Here is a 24958-nt window from a genome sequence, read left to right on the forward strand (position 1 = left end):
TTAGGCTAAGTTGTGGATTTCAACTTGTTGTTAGTTTTGTCGCACTACTGTCCAGTTGTGTGGTGAGGAAAATTACAATTGGCCCAGAACAGTGCAGCACGGCTGGCTGTTAAATGTACATGGAGAGCTAACATTCGTAATATGAATGTCAATCTCTCCTGGCTCAAAGTAGAGGAGAGATTGACTTTGTCACTACTTGTATTTGTGAGCATTGACATGTTGAATGCACCGGCATGTCTGTTTAAACTACTAGCATGCTGCTCAGACACCCATGCATACCCCACAAGACATGCCACCAGAGGTCTCTTCACAGTCCCCAAGTCCAGAACAGACTATGGGACGCGCACAGTACTACATAGAGCCATGACTACATGGAACTCTATTCCACATCAGGTAACTGATGCAGTAGAATCAGATTTTAAAAACCTAAAAATACACCTTATGGAACTGAGGGTACTGTGAAGAGGGACACACACAGGCACAGACACATGCATACACACACATGATAACATATGCACTATACACACACGTACACATGGCTTTTGCGTTGTAGATATGTGGTAGTCTGATGACACACATTTAATGTGTTGTGAAATCTGTATTGTCATTTTTTTTTATAGCTGCCTAAATTTTGCTGGACCCCATGAAGAGTAGCTGCTTCCTTGGCAGCAGCTAATGGGGATCCATAATAAATACAAATACATTAATTGCTCTCTCTCCCTCCGTGTAAAGAAATTTGACAACAACCAGAGGTCTGTATATAATGACGAGATCCTATAATGACGAGATGTCTCCACCCTAGCAATGGGAGTCGTTGTCCCAAAGGCGGGAAGGCAGGCGACAAGCTTAGGTCCAAAATAAGCCTATAGAAACACATTGCACTTATTTTGGACAGATTTTGGCGAGAGTGAAACCTCTCTCTTTGCCTCTTCCTCTCTGCTGCGTTTTCCAGTGATTGTTGGCTTTGTGACTGACAGGTGCTTATCTTATCAATAGATTGCTACAAGGTGCATATCATTCATTCTAGCAGGAGAGGGCTAGTAAATTTAAATTTAAATGAAAAGTAGCCTAGTTAATATGAAGTGGAAAATGTAGCTGGCTGAAAATGAGTCTGTAACCGGCTGATTAGCCGACAGCCGGCACTAATGGAAAGCACTAGTTATTTCCACAACAGTGGGCTAGCTGGCACTCCCAGCTATCTACAAGCCCCTCACCGCACGCTCTCTCTCTCTTTCTCTCTCTCTCGCTCTGTCTGTCTGTCTCTCTCGCTCTGTCTCTGTCTCTCTCTCTCTGTAGCTCTCTCTCTTTTTTTTATTTCTCTCTCTACCTTAATCGTTATACCTATTCTCTTTCCAGTATCTATCCATCTTCCACTCATCTATCTTCTCTCCATGTTCCGCTCTCTCGCTCCCCCTATCTCCTTGTCCCCAGTACAGTGGTGTTGTGCTTGGCAGTTGAATCATTCATTAGTGGAGGACTGAGCCACAGCAGGACTAAACACAAGCTGAGGGGACCAGGCCATGGGGACATTAGGGAGACTGTATATGGTTCTGTTCAAACACAGCCAACATGATAGCCACATCTACCTGGGACTGCCCCTCAGTCACATAGTGTCACCGAGCTGGGCTCACTAGAGAAGGATGAGGGTCCACAAGCCAAACCGCATGTACTGTAGAGTGTAGAGTCAACAGTATAGGCTTACAGGACCTATTGGGATCCCCTTTTATGTGCTATACAGTACCATCGTCATGGAAACAGTGGGCTAAGCAACATGACAGGGTTCAGTGTATTTATAGCATACGTTTTAACTGTGCAATGGGGTCAACCTTGAATTATTTAGCCGTTCTTCAGTCGTATGTTTTGCTAGAGATTTGGGTCTTGTGTGTTGCGGGATGGAGTCCTAGTCAGACTTTGGTAAGTCCTTGCCATAGGGATTCTTAATCACCTCAAAGTTCACTGATCCACCTAAGTGACTTTCGGGGGGAAAATATTTTTATTTACCCTTTTATATGCTCCAGTGTGACGAATGGGAGCAATAGGTCCCGGTGATGCCAAATGTATTATGTCATCTTGATTTGATTTGATTTTTAATGTATTAGGATCCCCATTAGCTGATGTCAATGGCGACAACTAGTCTTGCTGGGGTCGGAGACATAACGAAAAAGCCATTACTGTCAAAAAAGACTACAATTTACATACATTACCAGTCAAAAGTTTGTACACAACTACTCATTCAAGGGTTTTTCTTTATTTGTACTATTTTCTACATTGTCGATTAATAGTGAAGACATCAACACTATGAAATGACACATATGGAATCATGTAGTAACCAAAAAAGTGTTAAACAAATCCAAAAATATTTAATATTTGAGATTCTTCAAAGTAGCCATCCTTTCCCTTGATGTCAGCTTTGCACACTCTTGGCATTCTCTCAACCAGCTTCTCCTGGAATGCTTTTCCAACAGTCTTGAAGGAACTCCCACATATGCTGAGCATTTGTTGGCTGCTGTTCCTTCACTCTGTGGTCCAACTCATCCCAAACCATCTCAATTGGGTTGAGGTTGGGTAATTATGGAGGCCAGGTAATCTAATGTAGCACTCCGTCCCTCTCCTTCTTGGATAGCCCTTACACAGCCTGGAGGTGTGTTGGGTCATTGTCCTGTTGAAAAACAAATGATAGTTCCACGAAGCGCAAACCAGATAAGATGGCGTATAGCTGCAGAATGCTGTGGTAGCCATGCTGGTTAAGCGTTCCTTGAATTCTAAATAAATCATAGACAGTGTCACCAGCAAAGCACCCCCACACCATCACAGGTCCTCCTCCATGCTTCACGGTGGGAACCATACATGTGGAGATCATCCGTTCACCTACTCTGCATCTCACAAAGACACAGCAGTTGGAACCAAAAATCTCAAATTTGGACTCATCAGACCAAAGGACAGATTTCCACCGGTCTAATGTCCATTGCTCGTATTTCTTGGCCCAAGCAAGTCTCTTCTTCTTATTGGTGTCCTTTAGTAGTGCTTACTTTGTAGCAATTTGACCATGAAGGCCTGATTCAGTCTCAACTGAACAGTTGATGTTGAGATGTGTCTGTTACTTGAACTCTGTAAAGCATTTATTTGAGCTGCAATCTGAGTTGCAGTTAACTCTTCAAAAATAAGCTCCCGAAATGCTCCCAAAATAAGATGGAAATATGAGCATGCTCTTATGGTAATGTTTAGAATGGTCTATTTTCTGGATTGTTATTCTGAAATTGTGTTTTACATATACATGGATTTATTGTCTGCAGAAGAGGTATCTCTGGGTTTTCCTTTCCTGTGGCGGTCCCCGTGAGAGCCATTTTCATCATAGCGCTTGATGGTTTTTGCGACTGCACTAGAATAAACTTTCAATGTTCTTGAAATGTTCTGGATTGACTGACCTTCACGTCTTAAAGTAATGATGGACTGTCGTTTCTCTTTGCTTATTTGAGCTGTTCTTGCCATAATTTGGACTTGGTATTTTACCAAATAGGGCTATCTTCTGTATACCACCCCTACCTTGTCACAATACAACTGATTGGCTCAAACGTATTAAGAAGGAGAGAAATTGCACAAATGCACTTTTAACAAGGCACACTTCATAATTGGAATGCATTACTACCTCATGAATCTGGTTGAGAGAATGCCAAGAGTGTGCAAAGCTGTCATCCACTTTGAAGAATTTGGATTTATTCAACACTTTTGTGGTTACTAAATGATTCCCTATGTGTTATTTCATAGTTCTGATGTCTTCACTATTATTCTACAATATAGAAAATAGTAAACATTTAAAATTAAAACCCTGGAATGAGTAGGTGTGTCCAAACTTTTTACAGGTACTCTACATTTAAAAACATGAATATGCAGTGTGTGTGTGTGAATCTATCAGTTATACATACATAACAGTACATGCACACAACAAGTAGGTCACATGGGGGAGAGGCATTGTGCCTTGAGGTGTTGCTTAATTTGTTTTTTAAAACCAGGTTTGCTGTTCACTTCCGCTATATAAAATGGAAGGGAGTTCCATGCACTCATGGCTCTGTCTAATACTGTACGTTTACTTGAATATAATCTGGACCTGGGGACTGGTAAAACCCCCTGGTGGCATGTCTGGTGGGGTAAGCGTGTGTGTCAGTGCTGTGTGTAAGTTGACTGTACAATCAATTAGGAATTTCCAACACATTGTTTCTTATAAAAACAAGAAGTGACGCAGTCAGTCTTTTCTCAATTCTCAGCCAAGAGAGACTGGCATGCATAGTATTAATATTAGACCTCTGATTACAATGAAGAGCAAGACGTGCCGCTTTGTTCTGGGCCAGCTACAGCTTAACTATGTATTTCTTTGCAGCACTTAACCATATGACTGGACAATAATCAAGATAAGATAAAACTAGAGCCTGCAGGACTTGCTTTTTTGATTGTGGTATCAAAAAGCAGAGCATCTTTTTATTACAGACAGACCTCTCCCGATATTTATAACCCTTGAATCTATATGTTTTCACTATGACGTTTTACAATCTAAGGTTAAAAAAAAGGGAAAGGGGGATACCTAGTCAGTTGTCCAACTAAATATATTTAACTGAAATGTGTCTTCCGCATTTAACCCAACCCCTCTGGTAACACCAAGTAATTTAGTCTCCTCAACTTGTTCAACAGCCACACCATTCATTACCAGATTCAGCTGAGGTCTAGAACTTAGGGAATCATTTGTACCAAATAAAATGATATTAATTTTATATATGTTCAGGACCAGTTTATTACTGGTCACCCATTCCAAAACAGACTGTGACTCTTTGTTAAGGATTTCAGTGACTTCTTTAGCTGTTGTTACTGATGCATATATGGTTGAAACATCAGCATACATGGATACACATGCTTTGTTTAATGCCAGTGTCAGGTCATTGGTAAAAATAGAAAAGAGTAGAGAGCTTAGAAAGCTGCCCTGCGGTACTCCACACTTTACATGTTTGACATTAGAGAAGCTTCCATGAAAGAAAACCCTCTGAGTTATATTAGATAGATACATGTCGCTCTGAATCCACAACATGGCAAAGGTTGAAAAGCCATAATACATAGGTTTTCTCATCAACAGGTTATGGTCAATAATATCAAAGGCTGCTCTGAAATCTAACAGTACAGCTCCCACAATCTTCTTATTATCATTTTCTTTCAACCATTCATTTGTGTCAGTGCAGTACATGTTGACTGCCCTTCTCTATAAGCATGCTGAAAGTCATGCTGTTGTTCATTTGTTTACAGAGAAATAGCATTCTATTTGGTCAAACACCATTTTTTCCCAACAGTTTGCTAAGATTTGGCAGCAGGCTGATTGGTCTGCTGTTAGAACCAGTGAAGGCCGCTTTACCACTCTTGGGTAAAGGAATTACTTTGGCTTCCCTCCAGGCCTGAGGAAATCTAGGCTCAGATTAAAGATATGACAGATATGACTGGCTATAGAGTCCTCAGTAGCTTCCTCAGAGTCCTCGTCCCATCCTCAGTAGCTTTCCATCTAAGTTATCAATGCGAGGAGGTTTGTCATTATTGATTGATAACAATAATCTTTCCACCTCTCCCACGCTAACTTTTCAAAATTCAAACTTACAATGCTTTTCTTTCATTATTTGTTTTTTTATGCATGAATACGATGGCTCACTGTTCGTTGTTGGCATTTCCTGCCTAAGTTTGCCTACTTTGCCAGTGAAGAAATCATTAAACTAAATAGCAACATCAAATGGTTTTGTGATGAATAAGCCATCTGATTCATTGAAAGATGGAGTTGAAGTAATTTAATTTACTCAAGTTTTTTTTCCATCAATCTTCATATCATTGATCTATCTTGGCTTCAAAATACAGTTTCTTCTTCTTTTTGTTGAGTTTACGCAAATAATTTCTCAATTTGCGGTATGTCATCCAGTCAGATGTGCAGCCAGACTTATTAGCTACTCATTTTGCCCCATCTCTTTCAGCCATACAGTTTTTCAATTCCTCATCAATCCATTGAGCCTTAACAGATCTAACAGTAAGTTTGTTAACAGGTGCATGTTTATAAATAATTGGAAGTGCAGTGTCTGGATGCTCCTTATTAATCACATCAGGCCAACAAATATTTTTAACATCATCCAACTAAGAGTCACAGCAAAATCTTTTGTATGATCTCTTATACACTAATTTAATTTAGGCCCAGCTTTTGGAACTTTGGCTTACCTGTATATAGCCACTATATTGTGATCACTGCATCCAATGGGTACGGATACAGCTTTACAGTATTATTAAACATTTTATCAATACATGTGGATGGTCTTGTTCCTGTAGTGTTTGTAAACACCCTGGTAGGTTGATTAAGAACCAAAACTAGATTACAGGCACTAGTTACAGTGAGAAGCTTCCTTCTGAGTGCACAGCTTGATAAAAAAAAGTCAATATTCAGGTCCCCAAGAAAGTAGACCTCTCTGTTTACATCACATACACTATCAAGCATTTCACACATATTATTTAGATACTGACTGTTAGCACTTGGTGGCCTATAGCAACATCCCCAAAGAAAGGCTTTAGATGTGCCAAGTGAATCTGCAACCACGACACTTTAATAACTCTTGACATAAGATCTTCTCTAAGAATTGCAGAGATATGGCTCTGAATATATACAGAAACACCTCCCCCATAAGCATTTCTGTCTCTTCTATAGATGTTATTTCATTGTACTGCTGTATCATCAAATGAATTATCTAAGTGAGTCTCAGAAATGGGTAATATGTTAAGGTTATCTGATGTTAGCAAGTTATTGATTTCATGAACCTTATTTCTAAGGCTACATATATTAATATGGGCTATTTTCTGCTCTTTCCTGGGTAGCTGTTTGACTGAAAACTTGTTTTAGTCACGTCATCTGATGCGTGCTCTGCTCTCCCCTGAGGCTTCCTTGCCAGAGTGGAACAGCCCATGTCCCTCACAGCCCCGGGGCCCGTTTGTTCTCAAAAGGGGCCAATGCATGTCACCCTGGCTCCATGCCCTACATACACACACACACAGAGACACGCACACTGCTGGATCCCTTCACTTATACACACACATACTGGCATACACACATACACTGCATACAATCATACTCACATACATGCATACGGACTCACTCGATCGCATGCACAGCATGAACTCAACACACATACACACACACACACACAACCTAGGCAGGGAGGTTATGCACGGTAGAGGGAGAGGAGGATGTGGAGGAGGTGTATTATACAGTGAAGAAGTTAATCCTTCATGATTGTAGTGCTGGCCTTTCTCTTGGCAGTACTCTCCTCTGTCTCCTTCGTGAAAGCCTGGCTGAGACTCGTCCTGCTTAGTGGAGGCAGGCGGTGGGGGTCTTTCTCTGTGCCTTTCACAAGCAGCCAGCTCGGGAAGAACAACCTTTACACGCATAGTTTATTCCTTAGACTGTGTGGTTGTTGAGACGCTAGCGATCTGCAGGAATATATAGGCATACCGCACCCACTACTCATACCAATCCCAAATTATGTTGCTTACACCTGTACGATTCTCTCATCTCCGCAAGTACATATAGTCTAGGTGTTGCTGATTTGTAATCGGGCGTAAAACTCACCCTTCACAAACCTCTCAGAATTTGTCCCCTAAAAGCATTTTTTTCTGGCCAACCCCTTCTTATATCTTGTATCTTTGCTCATACAGCTCAACTAAAATACATTAACAATTCAGGAGCTGGGCATATCACTTTACCCCATCAATCCAGCCTCTTCATTTAAGCCAGTGAAAAAGGACAAGGACAAACTCAAGTCTGGCCTGGCTTGTTGTTATGTTGGTGAGTCCAAGGCTAAGGCTGGCTGTCATTTGGTCAAATAGCGAAGATGACAATCAATCCATCAAATGTATTTATGAAGCCCTTCTTACATCAGCTGATGTCACCAAGTGCTGTACAGACACCCAGCCTAAAACCCCAAACAACAAGCAATGCAGGTGTAGAAGCACGGTGGCTAGGAAAAACTCCTAGAAAGGCCAGAACCTAGGAAGAAACCTAGGGAGGAACCAGGCTATGAGGGGTGGCCAGTCCTCTTATGGCTGTGCCGGGTGGAGATTATAACAGAACATGGCCAAGATGTTCATATGTTCATAGATGACCAGCAGGGTCAAATAATAATAATCACAGTGGTTGTAGAGGGTGCAACAGATCAGCACCTCAGGAGTAAATGTTAGTTGGCTTTTCATAGCCGATCATTCAGAGTATCTTTACCACTCTTACTGTCTCTAGAGAGTTGAAAACAGCAGGTCTGGGACAGGTAGCATGTCCGGTGAACAGGTCAAGGTTCCATAGCCGCAGGCAGAACAGTTGAAACTGGAGCAACAGCACGACCAGGTGGACTGAGGACAGCAAGGAGTCATCAGGCCAGGTAGTCCTGATGACAATGATAGGTGGCATGTATTATGGAATGTATATCAAAGGATCCAAAAATATACATACTTCAGACAGCACAGGAGAGAGATAGTACACACCCTAGGCATGTCAGAAGAGCGAGAGTGCACTAGCAAAAATCTGCGTCCTAACTGACACTGGCCTATTCCCTTTATAATGCGTTATTTTTGACCAGGGCCCATGGCCAAAAGTAGTGAACTATAAGGAATAGGATGCCATTTGGGATGCAACCATAGAGATTTCAGGGCTGAAATAGAAGTTGCCCTTTACCACAAGACTGGGTCTTGTTCAAATCCTTATAAGTTAAGACTGAGGTTGTAGAAACTGACCCTGGACCAGAGCTTAGAGGCAGCTCCTCCCAAAAGCTGCTGGTTATGCAACCCAAACATATCCAGTGTGCACTGCTCACAGTGCAGATCTTCTTTCTGCTGTATACTGAGCCAGCTGTGTCTTGGCAGCACAGTCCTCATTTCAACCCGGCACTGTTTTAGAGATGCCCCGTAGGCCTGCTACTACTGACACACACACAGAGCACATACACACTCATGGCGTGCACACACACAGAGCACATACACACACACACCAAAACACTGGATTAGACCCACTCACTTGTGTTTTATGAATGAGCTACCTGTAGAGAGCCAACAGGGAGAGGTGAGAGGAACATTGTTAAGTAGAATCAGCTGAAAGTCCTATCATAGTATGACTGTAGGCACATGGCCTCCCTCACTGCTGCTGAGAGCTGGCTGGGAGGTTCTGAATCTTCCAGACCTGATGGTGCTGAACAGACAACTGATCCTTCTATTAAGGTTATGGGCCATGTCACGTTCCCTTTGCCCTTTTGCTGTCCTACATCATCTACATCACACTGGACTAACACAGAGTGGGGGTGTGACTGGAGGAAATGAGGGCCAGAGTTACGAAAGATGGGCTACGTTCCAACATGCAAACTAGCGTACCACTTAGAATGCATGCCCAATATATTGCTTTATCCTAAATCGTATGTTAGACTTGACACGTTAAAACATGGTTCAGTGAATACTGCAGTGCTCTCTATAAGGATATCTTCTAATTTTGTTCTACATGAACTCTGATGCCCCTGATGATAGTGCTATGGTATAGCTCCAACACTGCCGTGTATCCCAGTGTGACCTGCCTGCCACTAATCCCATCAAAGAGACAGTATGGAGGCCACCTAGTAGAGGCACTGAAGGTCTCCCTACTGTTCCCGGGAACAAAGCTGAATGTCGTCTCATTAACCTAGGAAATCCTCCCGGGAGTTTAAAGCGACCAGCGGGAAACCACGGGGTCCACAGGAATGAATTTAGTCTGAAGAAACACAGAAACACATACTGTACACTGCGTACTGTCTGTCTAAGACATTTAGGTAAATAGCTGTCTAGGTATAGATAAACCAACCACGTTATATACATTAACACTACACTCTCACCAAGACAATGCTAGTGATTAAATAAGATGGGATTGGTAGACTGGAGTGTATAGGCCTAGGAGACATTCAGTATGCCTTGTTTCTGTCATTGTTTGGAGTGATTGGATGCCTAGTCATTGCTTTAATATCTGGTAAAATAGCATGGCAAGGGAATGATGCCATGTCAGAAGACTGAACTGATCCATACATTTTTCTGACAGGTGCACAGCATCACACCCCCAGCATAGGATGATGACATCACTGCAGCTGCCAAAGCAGTGATGTTACCCTGACCTGCTGAAGGGGTAACATCTGAGGGCCTATGCCAAGTCTTTTCAGCCTCCTGGGGGGGAAGAGGCATTGTCATGCCTTCTTCACGGCTGTGTTGGTGTGTGTGGACCATGTTAATTCCTTAGTGATGTGGACACCTGCTCCACTACAGCGCTCCGTTTCCTGTAGTCCACAGTCAGCTCCTTTATCTTGCTGATGTTGAGGGAAAGATTGTTGTCTTGGCACCACACTGCCAGGTCACAGATCTCCTCCCTATAGGCTGTCTCATCGTCGTCAGTGATCATGCAATCAGGTGGCGGATGTGTAGTTGCCTACCCTCACCACCTACTGGCAGACCGTCAGGAAGTCCAGAATCTAGTTGCAGAGGGAGTCGTTCAGTCCCAGAGTCCCGAGCTTAGTGATGAGCTATGAGGGCAATATGGTGTTAAACGCTGAGCTGTAGTCAATGAACAGCATTATAACATAGGTGTTCCTCTTATACTGGTAGAAAAGGGCAGTGTGGAGTGTAATATAGATTGTGTTATCTGTGTATCTGTTGGGGCGGTATGCGAATTGAAGTGGGTCCAGGGTGTTTGGGATGATTGTGTTGATGTGAACCATGACCAGCCTTTCAAAGCATTTCATGGCTACAGATGTGAGTGCTATGATAGTCATTGAGACAGATTACCTTGATGTTCTGAGAGAGAGCGAGAGCGATCACTTGTGGTGAGAGAGAGAGAGAGAGAGAGAGAGAGAGAGAGAGAGAACGTGTGTATACAGGTGTTTCTCTCTGTGTGTTGTAAACATTGACTTAGTACTTTAAAATGAGAGACTACCTTGACATGAAGATACTGCTGGAGACAGAGGAGAGAAGAGTAGTCTTGTAGCCTTGAGCCATAATGTGTTTGCTCTCTAATCAGCTCCTACTGACAGAGATTAACCCTATTTTGAATCAGATGCACAGTGACAGTAGTTCATAATTGTAAGTGTGTGGATACAAAACAACAATGCAATGCATTTGATATAATATGAACAGTGTGCGGTGGGTTATAGACAGAGTCCCCACACACTATGATCTATTTTTCTCTGGACCTGTGTTCTGGGAACTGGACAGAGCGTCCGGAGCAGATGCAGTGCCACAGGCTAAATTAAAGGATTGGGATGATGATGAGGATGGAGGAAAACAGCCAGAGATGTCAGTGTGAATTAGTCACTGGGAGTGTTGAGAGCTCTCTCTATTCTGCTCTGTCCACCCTCCACCCAAACGGCTGGCACGCAAATATGGATTTTAGACACACAGACACTGTCTGTCTGTTTGTGTGTTTCTACAGCACGGCTCCTTGCTGGAAATAAATGCTTTTCAGCTCCATTTGCACCCTGGTCTTCTACTGTTTTTTAACCATGTTGCTCCATTTGTCTTCATTTGTTAATCCTTTGTGGAGTGGGTTTTAAAGTATTTTATTGTCAGTGTTTGATTTAGATTTTTTTTACAGCAGGTTTGAAGTGTCCATAGAATGTTCAACAACAGCATGCAGTCTGTACACATCAATGGGATGAAGGAGCATTTCCATCCCTTCCAGAGGCTAGGAATAGAGGGCTGTGCTACAGGTCGTGTGACGAGGGTGAAGCTGTGAATCTCTGACTCATAGGAGGAGTTGTTGGAGGATACTTCACTGCCTGCAACTGTACCCAGTCATGCCCATAAAAGGGGGGTCAGACCAGGAACATTCTCTCTCTCAGTCTATCTCCCTCCTTCCCTGTCTTCTCTTCTCGCCCCCCTCTATTCTCGCTGTGTGTGACAGACTGCGGTGTTGACTCTAAGGCCTTGTCTAGTCCTCTTAGGGCTAAGGTACAAAGTGGAGCTGTCACCTGAAGTACACTGACATCAGGATTATCCCTGTAGGGAGAGGAGTCTCCAGAGCCACCGTACAGTGTACAGTACAGTACACCGCAGGAAGAGGGGATGGGGAGAATGTGTTGCACCTCTGTTTCTCCATGTTGTCATCGACACCTTACCATCTACACACACACAAATGCGTGCACACACACACACACACACACTTACTCACAGTGGCAGTCTGCTGTTTATTGAGTCCCTCCATATGTGCAGACAATTTGTCTATAAGGAGCCTGCTGAGGCTTTATCCTCCTCACAAATCCTCCATCCACCCTGGGTCTAGAGTTGGCATCTACCCTCACAGCTCTCTCTCTCTCTCTCTCTCTGTGTGTTCAGGACTTAAGCCTGTTACATAATTGTATTAAAGCAAGAGTCACTTCACACCTCTTTCACTGTGTGAGATTTGGCATAAACGTCCCCAGATCTGTCAGAGGGAAGACCTCCGCCTCTCAACATCTTTGTCCAAAATGGTACCCTATTCCCTATGTAGTGCACTACTTTGACCAGGGCCCATAGGGTCCTGGTCAATCAGCACCTGATTATCTGCTGGGTCATTGGAGATCTCAGGGTGGCACTGTTAATGGTGTTGGTCACACACCAAATGGAAGGTGACGTGTGCAGCGGTGTATTCTGTTGTCTAGATAACAACAGGATGTTGTGACCTGGATACGACAACCTGAGATGAATGTCTATGTGTTGTATAACAGTACACGTTTGCAGATGGAGTAAACGTACAAAATGCATTGTAGCCTATTGCTGTGCTGTACACACTATTACTTTATGATTTAATACACCGATATCACCATTGAATGTACTGTCGCATTTAGACTAATTCTCTCTTTCTCCCCACCCTCTCTCTCTCTCTCCTGCCTATATTCTTCCCTCTCTCTATCCCTCTGCAGAAAACTAAGCTCCAGGATGCATTGCAGGAGAAAAATCGCCTGAACCTTGAGTTGTCCAGCCACAGCCTGAAGGTATCCAAGTATGACCAGGTAGATAAGACTCTCAGCATGCATCCCAAATGGCACTCTATTCCCTACATAGTGCACTACTTTTGACCAGGGCCCATAGGGCTCAACCGCACGACAGCACAGCGCGAAAATCTCTTGATCAATGGGCATACAGTTGAAGTCGGAAGTTTACATACACCTTAGCCAAATACATTTATACTCAGTTTTTCACAATTCCTGACATTTAATCCTAGTAAAAATCCCCTGTCTTAGGTCAGCTAGGATCACCACTTTATTTTAAAATTGAAATAGTAGAGAGAATGATTCATTTCAGCTTTAATTTCTTTCATCACATTCCCAGTGGGTCAGAAGTTTACATACACTCAATTAGTATTTGGTAGCATTGCCTTTCAATTGTTTAACTTGGGTCAAACATTTTGGGTAGCCTTCCACAAGCTTCCCGCAATAAGTTGGGTGAATTTTGGCCCACACCTCCTGACAGAGCTGGTGTAAATGAGTCAGGTTTGTAGGCCTCCTTGCTCGCAAACGCTTTTTCAGTTCTGCCCACACATTTTCTATGGGATTGAGGTCATGGCTTTGTGATGGCTAATTCCTTGACTTTGTTGTCCTTAAGCCATTTTGCCACAACTTTGGAAGTATGCTTGGGGTCATTGTCCATTTGGAAGACCCATGTGCGACCAAGCTTTAACTTCCTGACTGATGTCTTGAGATGTTGCTTCAATACATCCACATAATTTTCCTACCTCATGATGCCATCTATTTTGTGAAGTGCACCAGTCCCTTCTGCAGCAAAGCACCCCCACAACATGATGCTGCCACCCCCGTGCTTCACGGTTGGGATGGTGTTCTTCGGCTTGCAAGCCTCCCCCTTTTTCCTCCAAACATAATGATGGTCATTATGGCCAAAAAGTTATATTTTTGTTTCATCAGACCAGAGGACATTTCTCCAAAAAGTACTATCTTTGTCCCCATGTGCAGTTGCAAACCGTAGTCTGGCTTTTTTTATGGCGGTTTTGGAGCAGTGGCTTCTTCCTTGCTGAGCGGCTTTTCAGGTTATGTCGATATAGGACTCGTTTTACTGTGGATATATATACTTCCATACCTGTTTCCTCCAGCATCTTCACAAGGTCCTTTGCTGTTGTTCTGGGAGTGACTTGCACCAAAGTACGTTCATCTCTAGGAGACAGAACGCGTCTCCTTCCTGATCGGTATGACGGCTGTGTGTTGTTTATACTTGCGTACTATTGTTTGTACAGATGAACGTGGTACCTTCAGGCGTTTGGAAATTGCTCCCGAGGATGAACCAGACTTGTGGTGGTCTACAATTTTTTTCTGAGGTCTTGGCTAATTTCTTTTGATTTTGCCATGATGTCAAGCAAAGAGGCACTGATTTTGAAGGTATGCCTTGAAATACATCCACAGGTACAACTCCAATTGACTCAAATTATGTCAATTTTCTGGAATTTCCCAAGCTGTTTAAAGGCACAGTCAACTTAGTGTATCTAAACTTCTGACCCACTGGAATTGTGATACACTGAGTTGTAAGTGAAAAATCTGTCTGTAAACAATTGTTGGAAAAATTACCATTGTCATGCACAAAGTAGATGTCCTAACCGACTTGCCAAAACTATAGTTTGTTAACAATACATTTGTGGAGTGGTTGAAAAATGAGTTTTAATGACTCAAACCCAAGTGTATGTAAACTTCTGACTTCAACTGTATATCATATTGACCTATCAGGGCCACAGGGCCCCAGGGGTAACCCTCACAGATGGGGCTCTGCATTTCACTAACTAATAGAATCTGGGATCCATCTCTAATAGATTGATAGCCACTGAAAGCATCTTGCACAATTTCACTGCCTGTCTCCATGGAGAGATGATGCTTGTCGTGGTTCAATAGAATTGTACACATTAGGTGAGGAGTGTACCATGGATTGTGTACCATGGAAGCTGGGATATCTTTTAGCCGTAACATAATGTGTTAGCCAGTGATAGATGATATTCACAGCAGTATGGAACAGATAGGCTACCATATGGATGTTGTAGAGTTTTGTAGTTGAAGTGCATTGCCGATGGAGGTGGAGAGACCATGCTCATAGCACATAGCCCAGTCATGATGATCAATGCCCACACTTGGCTCTACTACTATCTCTAAACACTGTAATCTGGGACACAAAAACCAGGACACCACAATGTGTATGGTTACTATACATGAACACAATAATATGATTATTGTGGATAGTCAGATTAATATAATAGTTTAAAATATTTGCGTTTTGCAGAAATAAGGATTTCCATAATAATCCTGTTTGCATGGACACATTTGAGATCAGGCTACCTGATGGGACTTACACTGAACAAAAATATAAATGAAACATAAAGTAAAGTGTTGGTCCCATGTTTCATGAGCTAAAATAAAAGATCCCAGAAATGTTCCATACACACAAAGGGTTATTTCTCTCAAATTTTGTCCACACATTTGTTTATATCCCTGTTTGTGAGCATTTCTCCTTTGCCAAGATAATCCATCCACCTGACAGGTGTGGCTTATCAAGAAGCTGATTAAACAGCGTGATCATTACACAGATGCACCTTGTGCTGGGGACAATAAACGGCCACAATAAAATGTGCAATTTTCTCACACAACACAATGCCACAGATGTCTCAAGTTTTTAGGAAGCGTGCAATTGTCATGATGACTGAAGGAATGTCCACCAGAATTGCTGCCAAATAATTCAATGTTCAGAATTTTGCAGTACGTTCAACCAGCCTCACAACCGCAGAGCAACTGAAACCACGCCAGCCCAGGACCTCCAAATCCATCTTCTACACCTGCAGGATCATCTGAGACCAGCCACCCGGACAGCTGATGAAACTGTGGGTTTGTACAACCAAAGAATTTCTGAACAAACTGTCAGAAACCTTCTCAGGGAAGCTCATCTGCACGCTCGTCGTCGCCACCAGGGTCTTGACCTGACTGCAGTTCGGCATCGTAACCGACTTCAGTGGGCAAATGCTCACCTTCGATGCCCACTGGCACCCTGGAGAAGTGTGCTCTTCACGGATGAATCCCGGTTTAACAGTACCGAGCAGATGGCAGACAGCGTGTATGGCGTTGTGTGGGTGGGTGGTTTGTTCATGTCAACGCTGTGAACAGAGTGTACCATATGATATGGGTAGGCATTAAGCTACAGACAATCAACACAATTGCATTTTATCAATGGCAATTTGAATACACAGAGATACCGTGACAAGATCCTGAGGCCCATATCATGTTTCAGCGTGATAATGCACGGCCCTGTGTCACAAGGATCTGTACACAATTCCTGGAAGCTGAAAATGGCTCAGTTCATCCATGGCCTGCATACTCACCAGACATGTCGCCCATTGAGCAGTTTGGGATGCTCTGGTACGACGTGTACGACAGCGTGTTCCTGTTCCCGCCAATATCCAGGTGGGAGAACTTTCCACAGGCCACAATCAACAGCCTGATGAAGGAGATTTGAATGAGATTTGTTGTGCTGCATGAGGCAAATGTTGGTTTTCTAATCCACACCCCTACCTTTTTTTTAAAGGTATCTGTGACCAACAGATGCATATCTGTATTCCCAGTCATGTGAAATCCATAGATTAGGGCCTAATTATTTCATTTCAGTTGACTGATTTCATTATATGAACTTTAACTCAGTAAAATCTTTAAAATTGTTGCATGTTGCGTTTTATATTATAAATAAGTATAAATAAAGTATAAATAAATGCAGAAAATCGGCAATCAAAATAAATGTTCTACCACAGCGACCATGTTATTTTTGCGATGCCTATTTCATTCTGAGTTCGGATATATAATGTTTGTATGTGAACAGTATTTCTAACATGCATACAGTACTTTCAGTTTTTCTGAAATCTCTTCACTCTCGTGTAAGAGGGAGGCTTGCGCTACCCGAAGCTGGCACATGTGCAGATCAAATACACAGCTAGAACGCCGATTAAGCTGTTTACATGTCCTAATAATTCAAAAGATTGCTCAGAAAGCCAGGTTTTAATTGCCGTATGCTTACTTCGATTTTGATCTTACGCCAATTAAGATCAGCAGAGTAAAGTGTTTACATGACTATTGCGATGTATGGCCTTACTGCTATAATCAATTTAATATTGAATTATTAGTGTGCATGTAATTCTACTCGATGACACAAACATCGAGAGCACCACTCCCAGCCTCTCAGTGCGTCTATATCTATCTCATTCCCGTCTGGCAGACACGCACGCAGACACGCAGACACGCAGACACGCAGACACGCACACACACACACACACACACACACACACACACACACACACACACACACACACACACACACACACACACACACACACACACACACACACACAGACTGACAGTCATTCACTCACAGACTGACTGTAAGTGAGTGGGTGAGTGAGTAAATGACTGACTGACTGTGAGTGAGTAAATGACTGACTGACTGTGATTGAGTAAATGACTGACTGACTGTGAGTGAGTAAATGACTGACTGACTGTGAGTGAGTAAATGACTGACTGACTGTGAGTGAATGACTGACTGACTGTGAGTGAATGACTGACTGACTGTGAGTGAGTGAGTGACTGACTGACTGTGAGTGAATGACTGAGTGACTGACTGTGAGTGAATGACCGTCTGTGGAGGGAGGCAGCTAGCGCTAATAGTCTCACTTACAGAGGACCAGTTTTAACACGTGTCAAGGGAACAACTTGGCTCTTGGCTCCGTCCTATTGCCCCAACCAGCTCCTCGCGCACGCCACCCCCAACATAAAGGAGCTGTCTTTCTCCGCCGGCCAAGACGGGTCTTTGAGATGAAAGACGGGAGGTACCAGAGCCCAAGCCTAGGTCTGATGCTACTTCCTGAGGAGGCATGCTTAGCGTTAGCATCAGAGGCAGTAATCACAGGAGCAGTTAGCATTACTGCTGGGCGCTAGCCAAGGTGCTCTCTCTCTCTGGGTATTAATGAGATTGTGGAGACTCAGTAAATAACGCGCCTCTGTCTAACCCCCGCATCAAAGGGACGATTTCTCAAAGCGGACGATGTGAGATCGATGGGAGGTGTGAGTGGAGCGGTCTTCCTGTATCAGAGGGAGGGGATGCAGCGGGGGGGACAGAGAGCCCCAGGTGGACGACAGGAAAGGGGGAGAGTGAACGAAGGGGGAGAGTGCTAAGAGGAACTTGTCAGGACTGTCTGATTGATGGGAGGGAAGGCGAGGGACTAGTTGCTGTGGGTGATTTAAGCCAGTCAGTTTGGTCTTTGTCATTATCATTTTCTCTTTATGGTCAACCCCCTCATGATCCCCAGATGAACTTTAACTGACCCCTGTGTCGAGAAAGGATTGTATCACATCTAAGTGGAGTTGTCAGAATACTGGAATTATGGGGAGATATACAGTAGATTTGATTTTATATCAGAACAGAATATCTTGTCACAAACTTTACCCACAACCAAGAATGATTATAGATTAATTTGTTTGAGGGTCTGGCTGAAATCATTTGTTTCAGCGTACAAGTACAACATTATAAATAACTTGTGTGGTGCAATTTCATGGGGTCTGCAAATTACCTTGAATGAGCTAATCTGTTGTGGTAATTAATTAGTGACTTAAGGGGTTGGAAAGCAGTGAGGAATGATTGTGTTCAGATGCAGCCTAACTCCAGAGAACCCAACTGAACTCACCTTCAAGGCATTCAGATTGATGATGAAATGAAGCTACCGATTTTGAGTCAGCAGCTACCTTTCATAGTCACTATGGAAATAGGCTGATTAACTTTACTTCAGTTTGTGAACTCTCCCCCCCCCCTCACCCCCATGAAACTCTGATTCATGTAATGGTGTAAGACCAATCTTCATCAATTTTGCATGCCTCTGTTACTTCTGAAATGAATGGATATGAATGAAGAAGAAGGATAAATTGTTAGAATAGAAGAAGAATTGGTTTTCTCCAATTTTTTCTTCCCTCACTCCAAATGCATATACTGTATATTTAATCTCTCTGACTCACTCTTCCCCTGACTTGATTTCTCTCTTCCCTTATTTTATTTTTCTCTAGGTAAGGTCAGAATATGAGCAACTTAGACACACCTATAGCACTGTGAGTCAGGAGAGAGACTTGGCTCAAGAGGAGAGGAAACAGCTCCAAGGCAAACTGGAGAACCTCGAGCAGGTCCTCAAGGTGAGAATCCATCTGCCTGATCATCCATCCAAACATCTATCAATCCATCCTAGCTCTACTAAATTCACTGCTACTGTTCTTCCAACTCAGCCAATCATGAGATATGGACTAAACATCAGCGGCACGGTTCTATAAGGCCTTTGCAATCTGATTGGTTTAGGTTAACGTAAGGCCAGATCACTTGAACCTTTTGTGAAAGTCTGATTGGACAAATGCATCTATCTACAAAGTCTGTCCTTCGAGTTATAGAATACATATTGTTTTTACAATAAAAGCTTGGAAGAAATTGGTGTAAGTCATAAGCTTTGTTATCCGTTTTGCAGGACACACTTTTTCATTAGACTCTTATTTGCCAATATCAATCAGCAGTAGTCTCATAGCAGTGTGAAAATGCTCTCATTACAAATCACTGCTTCCCTCCATTCCATATTGATTGTATGTTTGTAAGGAGTGGATATGTTTGAGGGGAAAAATGTACCCATCAAGAGGAAATTGACTCCTGCTCCTGAAAAATGAAAGAATGTGTGTTGCTTTCTCATTGCCTATTGATTTGTACAGATGGGTAGATTGCATGTTGGAAAACATTATGGAGAGAGATGGCGAATGCAGAGAAAGACTCTGAAAATGGAGAAAGAAGATTTCCCAAAGTGGAGCATTCTCCTTCGTTTCCAGTCTGCTCAATGTTTCAGGGATAATGACGGTGACTATACCAATGACTGCGATTATGAAAATCTGTAGGCTATTGTCTGATCGGTGTGTAGGAGAGCAAGAGGACAGTTCATTCTGGAGCTTTTGAATGACCACCACCACATCTGATAGAGTGTGAGCCTAGCAGATCAAATCAAATGTTTTTGTTCACATACACATATTTAGCAGATGATATTGCGGGTGTAGCGTAATGCATGTGTTTCTAGCTCCGAAAGTGCAGTAATATCTTACAAGTCTAACAATTTCACAACAATACACACAATACACACCATTTCTAAAGTAAAGGAATTAAGGAATATATGGAATTAATGGAATTAAGAATATATAATATATAAGTAATGGAATAAGTAATGGAATTAAGAATATATAAATATTTGGATGAGCAATGTCGGAGCGGCATAGACTAAAATACAGTAGAATAGAATAGAATACAGTATATACATATGAGATGAGTAATGCAAAATATGTAAACATTGTTAAAGTGACTAATGTTCCATTATTAAAGTGGCCAGTGATTTCAAGTCTATGTATATAGGGCAGCAGCCACTACGGAGCTAGTGATGGCTATTTAACAGTCTGATGGCCTTGAGAGAGAAGCTGTCTCTCGGTCCCAGCTTTGATGCACCTGTACTGACCTCGCCTTCTGGATGATAGCGGGGTGAACAGGCAGTGGCTCGGGTGGTTGTTGTCCTTGATGATCTTTTTGGCCTTCCTGTGACATCCGGTGCTGTAGCTGTCCTGGAGGGAAGGTAGTTTGCCCCCGGTGATGCGTTGGGCAGACTGCACCACCGTCTGGAGAGCCCTGCGGTTGCGGGCAGTGCAGTTGCCATACCAGGCGGTGATACAGCCCGACAGGATGCTCGAATTGTGCATCTCTAAAGGTTTGTGAGGGTTTTAGGTGCCAAGACACATTTCTTCAGCCTCCTGAGGTTGAAGAGGCACTGTTGTGCCTTCTTCACCACACTGTCTGTGTGGGTGGACCATTTCAGTTTGTCAGTGATGTGTATGCCGAGGAACTTAAAGCTTTCCACCTTCTCCACTCTCGTTGATGTGGATAGGGGGGGTGCTCCCTGTTTCCTTAAGTCAACGATCAGCTCCTTTGTTTTGTTTACGTTGAGTGAGAGGTTATTTCCCTGGCACCACGCTCCCAGGGCCCTAACCTCCTCTCTGTAGGCTGTCTTGTCATTGTTGGTAATCAGGCCTACTACTGTTGTGTTGTCTGCAAACTTGATGATTGTGTTGGAAGCATGCATGGCCACACAGTCATGGGTGAACAGGGATTCCAGGAGGAGGCTGAGCACGCACCCTTGTGGGGCCCCGGTGCTGAGGATCAGTGAAGTGGAGGTCTTGTTGCCTACCTTCACCACCTGGGGGTGGCATGTCAAGAAGACCAGGACCGAGTTGCACAGGGCGGGGTTCAGACCCAGGGCCCCAAGCTTAATGATGAGCTTGGAGGGTACTATGATGTTGAATGCTGAGCTATAGTCAATGAACAGCGTTCTTACATAGGTATTCCTCTTGTCCAGATGGGATAGGGCAGTGTGCAGTGCGATGGCGATTGCGTCGTCTGTGGATCTATTGGGGCGGTAAGCAAATTGAAGTGGGTCTAGGGTGTCAGGTAAGGTAGAGGTGATATGATCCTTGACTAGTCTCTAACAGCACTTCATAAGACAGAAGTGAGGCGATAGTCATTTAGTTCAGTTACCTTTGCTTTCTTAGGAATAGGAACAATGGTGGACATCTTGAAGTATGTGGGGACAGCGGACTGGATTAAGGAGAGATTGAATATGTCCATAAACACTCCAGCCAGCTGGTCTGCGCATGCTCTGAGGATGCGCTAGGGATGCCGTCTGGCCCGGCAGCCTTGCGAGTGTTAACACTCTTAAGTGTCTTACTCAAGTCGGCCACAGAGAAGGAGAGCCCAGTCTTTCATAGCTTGCAGTGTCGGTGGCACTGTGTTATCCTCAAAGCGGGCGAAGAAGGTGTTTAGCTTATCCGGAAGCAAGACGTCGACAACGTGGCTGGTTTTCCCTTTGTAGTCCGTGATTGTCTGTAGACCCTGTCACATACATCTTGTGTCTGAGCCATTGAATTGCGACTCCACTTTGTCTCTGTACTGACGTTTTGCATGTTTGATTATTTTACGGCGGGAATAACTACACTGTTTGTATCCGGCCATATTCCCAGTCACCTTGCCATGGTTAAATGCGGTGGTTCGCACTTTCAGTTTTGCGTGAATGCTACCATCTATCCACGGTTTCTGGTTTGGGTAGGTTTTAATAGTCACAGTGGTACAACATCTCCTATACATTTCCTGATAAACTCAGTCACCGTACCGTGTATTCGACAATGTTATTCTCAGAAGCTACCTGGAACATATCCCAGTCCGCGTGATCAAAACAATCTTGAAGCATGGGTTCTGATTGTTCAGACCAGCGTTGAATAGTCCGTAGCATGGGTACTTCCTGTTTGAGTTTCTGCCTATAGGAAGGGAGGAACAACATGGAGTCATGATCAGATTTGCCGAAGGGAGGGCGGGGGAGGGCCTTGTAGGCATTTCGAAAAGCTGAGTAGCAGTGGTCCAATGTTTTCTCAGAGCGAGTGCTACAGTCAATGTGTTGGTATTACTTTGGTAGCGTTTTCCTCAGATTAGCTTTGTTAAAATCTTCGGGTACTCTAAATGCTGCCTCAGGATATTTGTTTTCCAATTTGCATAGAGTCCAGTGTAGTTATTTGAGGGCCATTGTGGTATCGGCTTGAGGGAGAAAATACACGCCTGTGACTATAACCGAAGAGAATTCTCCTGGGATGTAATACGGTCAGCATTTGATTGTGAGGTATTCTATGTCGGGGGAACAAAAGGACTTGAGTTTCTGTATGTTATCACAATCACAACATGAGTAATTAATCATGAAACATACGCCCCCGCCCTTCTCCTTCCCGGAGAGATCTTTATTCCTGTCTGTGCGATGAATGGACTCAGACTATATATAACGAGAACCATGTTTCCTTGAAGCAGAGTATGTTACAAGCCCTGATGTCTTTCTGGAAGGAGATCCTCGCCCTGAGCTCATCAACTTTATTATCCAGAGACTGAACATTAGCGAGTAATATACTCGGAAGCAGTGGGTGTTGTGCGCGCCTCCTTAGTCGGACTAGAAGTCCACTCTCTTCTCAGCCGGCGGTGTTTTGGATCAGCCTCTGGAATCAGTTCAATTGCCCTGGGGGGTACAAACAAGGGATCCAATTCGGGAAAGTCATATTCCTGGTCGTAATGCTGGTAATGCTGGTGAGTTACCACCGCTCTGATATTATTTCCGGGTGTATGTAATAACACAAAAAAAATTCTGGGCTAATAATGTAAGAAATAACACATATAAAAACAAAATATTGCATAGTTACTTAGGAGCTAGAAGCACGGCTGCCCCAACTTGTCATGGCGCCGACAGAGGTACATGCCCTCCTATGAGAAAAATGCCATTTTGATTGGTGACTATTTTAATGTAATGATTTGATCATCAAGCAAGCTAATTTCTCAAACCCTTGAATGCTGGAAAATACCCTTCCTCGCCCTCCTGCTAGCGTGAGTGCGGCAGCGAGCTGTCCTGTATGCAGAGCATATGGGTGCCTGGTGGCGAGTTGAGCAGTAGGCTACTTTGAAGTTGCATCTCTCACTGTCAGGGACTGGGAAGGGGGGAATTCGACTGTTTGTTGAGGCAGATGTCAGCAGCAGAAAATCTAGTAAAGACTAGTTAAATAACTGATTTATCTACATTATACAGTGGGGAGAACAAGTATTTGATACACTGCCGATTTTGCATGTTTTCCTACTTACAAAGCATGTAGAGGTCTGTAATTTTTATCATAGGTACACTTCAACTGTGAGAGACGGAATCTAAAACAAACATCCTGAAAATCACATTGTATGATTTTTAAGTAATTCATTAGCATTGGTTACATAACTAGCTTGGTTACAGTGTGTGATGACGGAGTATGCTTTTACACAGTATTTACGTATATGGTGAAAATAAATATTTAATTCGACTATAGGAGCAGTAGTAAATTATGCATTTGGGGAGGGAGGTTTCACATTGAGCACTTGCCTCTCACAAATGAGCCTGGTGACAGTCCCTCAGTCACTGGAGTCCCCAGCAGAGTTTAAGACTATGATTATGCAAAGCAGTGCCTGCTTAGCCCAAAGCTAGTAGGGGTGTCTGGGGTTATTCTTCCCCTACAAAAAAAAGTGTAATTTCAGAAGCATGAATTTGGTACACTTTGAGATGAACTTTGAGAGATTAGAACATTGAGAGATTCGATATTTTTTCAGGTAACGTTTCTACAGCAGACACTGCCAGTACTCAATTAGAGTTGCTACTGTGGGTCTCTCTACTCTGGAACACTCTTTAGTCTCTACTCTGGAACACATGCATCTACAGTGTATTGCCAAAAACCACTCAACAATTACAAACATGGACTCTGACCTGTCTAATGGGCCAAGCTGATTAAAGAATACCACAGTACCCAAACACCCTCTCTCTCTCTCTCTCTTGCTCTCTCTCTCACACAGTAATTAGAATCCATAGCTGCTTTATGTTTTTAAACTCCAAGAAACATCTTATGTCCCTAACTCCAATTCCTACCGGTGGCAGCGGCAGATACAGTCATAATGACTCAGCTAATTTGGGAGTGACTAGATTTGGGTTTTGTGTAGGTGTCTCTGTGTGATGGATCACAGGAATCAGTGAGTCGGACTAAATGTAGTCAATACAGGTAGACAAATGTTATACCCTCTGAATTAAAAATGAGAGCTTTTTATGTATTGTGTCATTTTTATGTGTTTGGACTGTTGTGTGACCATTCTATGATCCATTTGGAGATTTTAAAGGCATAGTTACCTCACTATGACCATGAACTTACTGTGTTGTGACCTGGTCTCCCCAGTATGTAACCACGTATTGAACATGTTGTGATATGTTTGTGGTCTCCCGAGCATATGACCATGTATTGACTGT

The sequence above is a fragment of the Salvelinus namaycush genome, chromosome 26, assembly GCF_016432855.1.
Source record: "Salvelinus namaycush isolate Seneca chromosome 26, SaNama_1.0, whole genome shotgun sequence".
Taxonomy (NCBI): domain Eukaryota; kingdom Metazoa; phylum Chordata; class Actinopteri; order Salmoniformes; family Salmonidae; genus Salvelinus; species Salvelinus namaycush.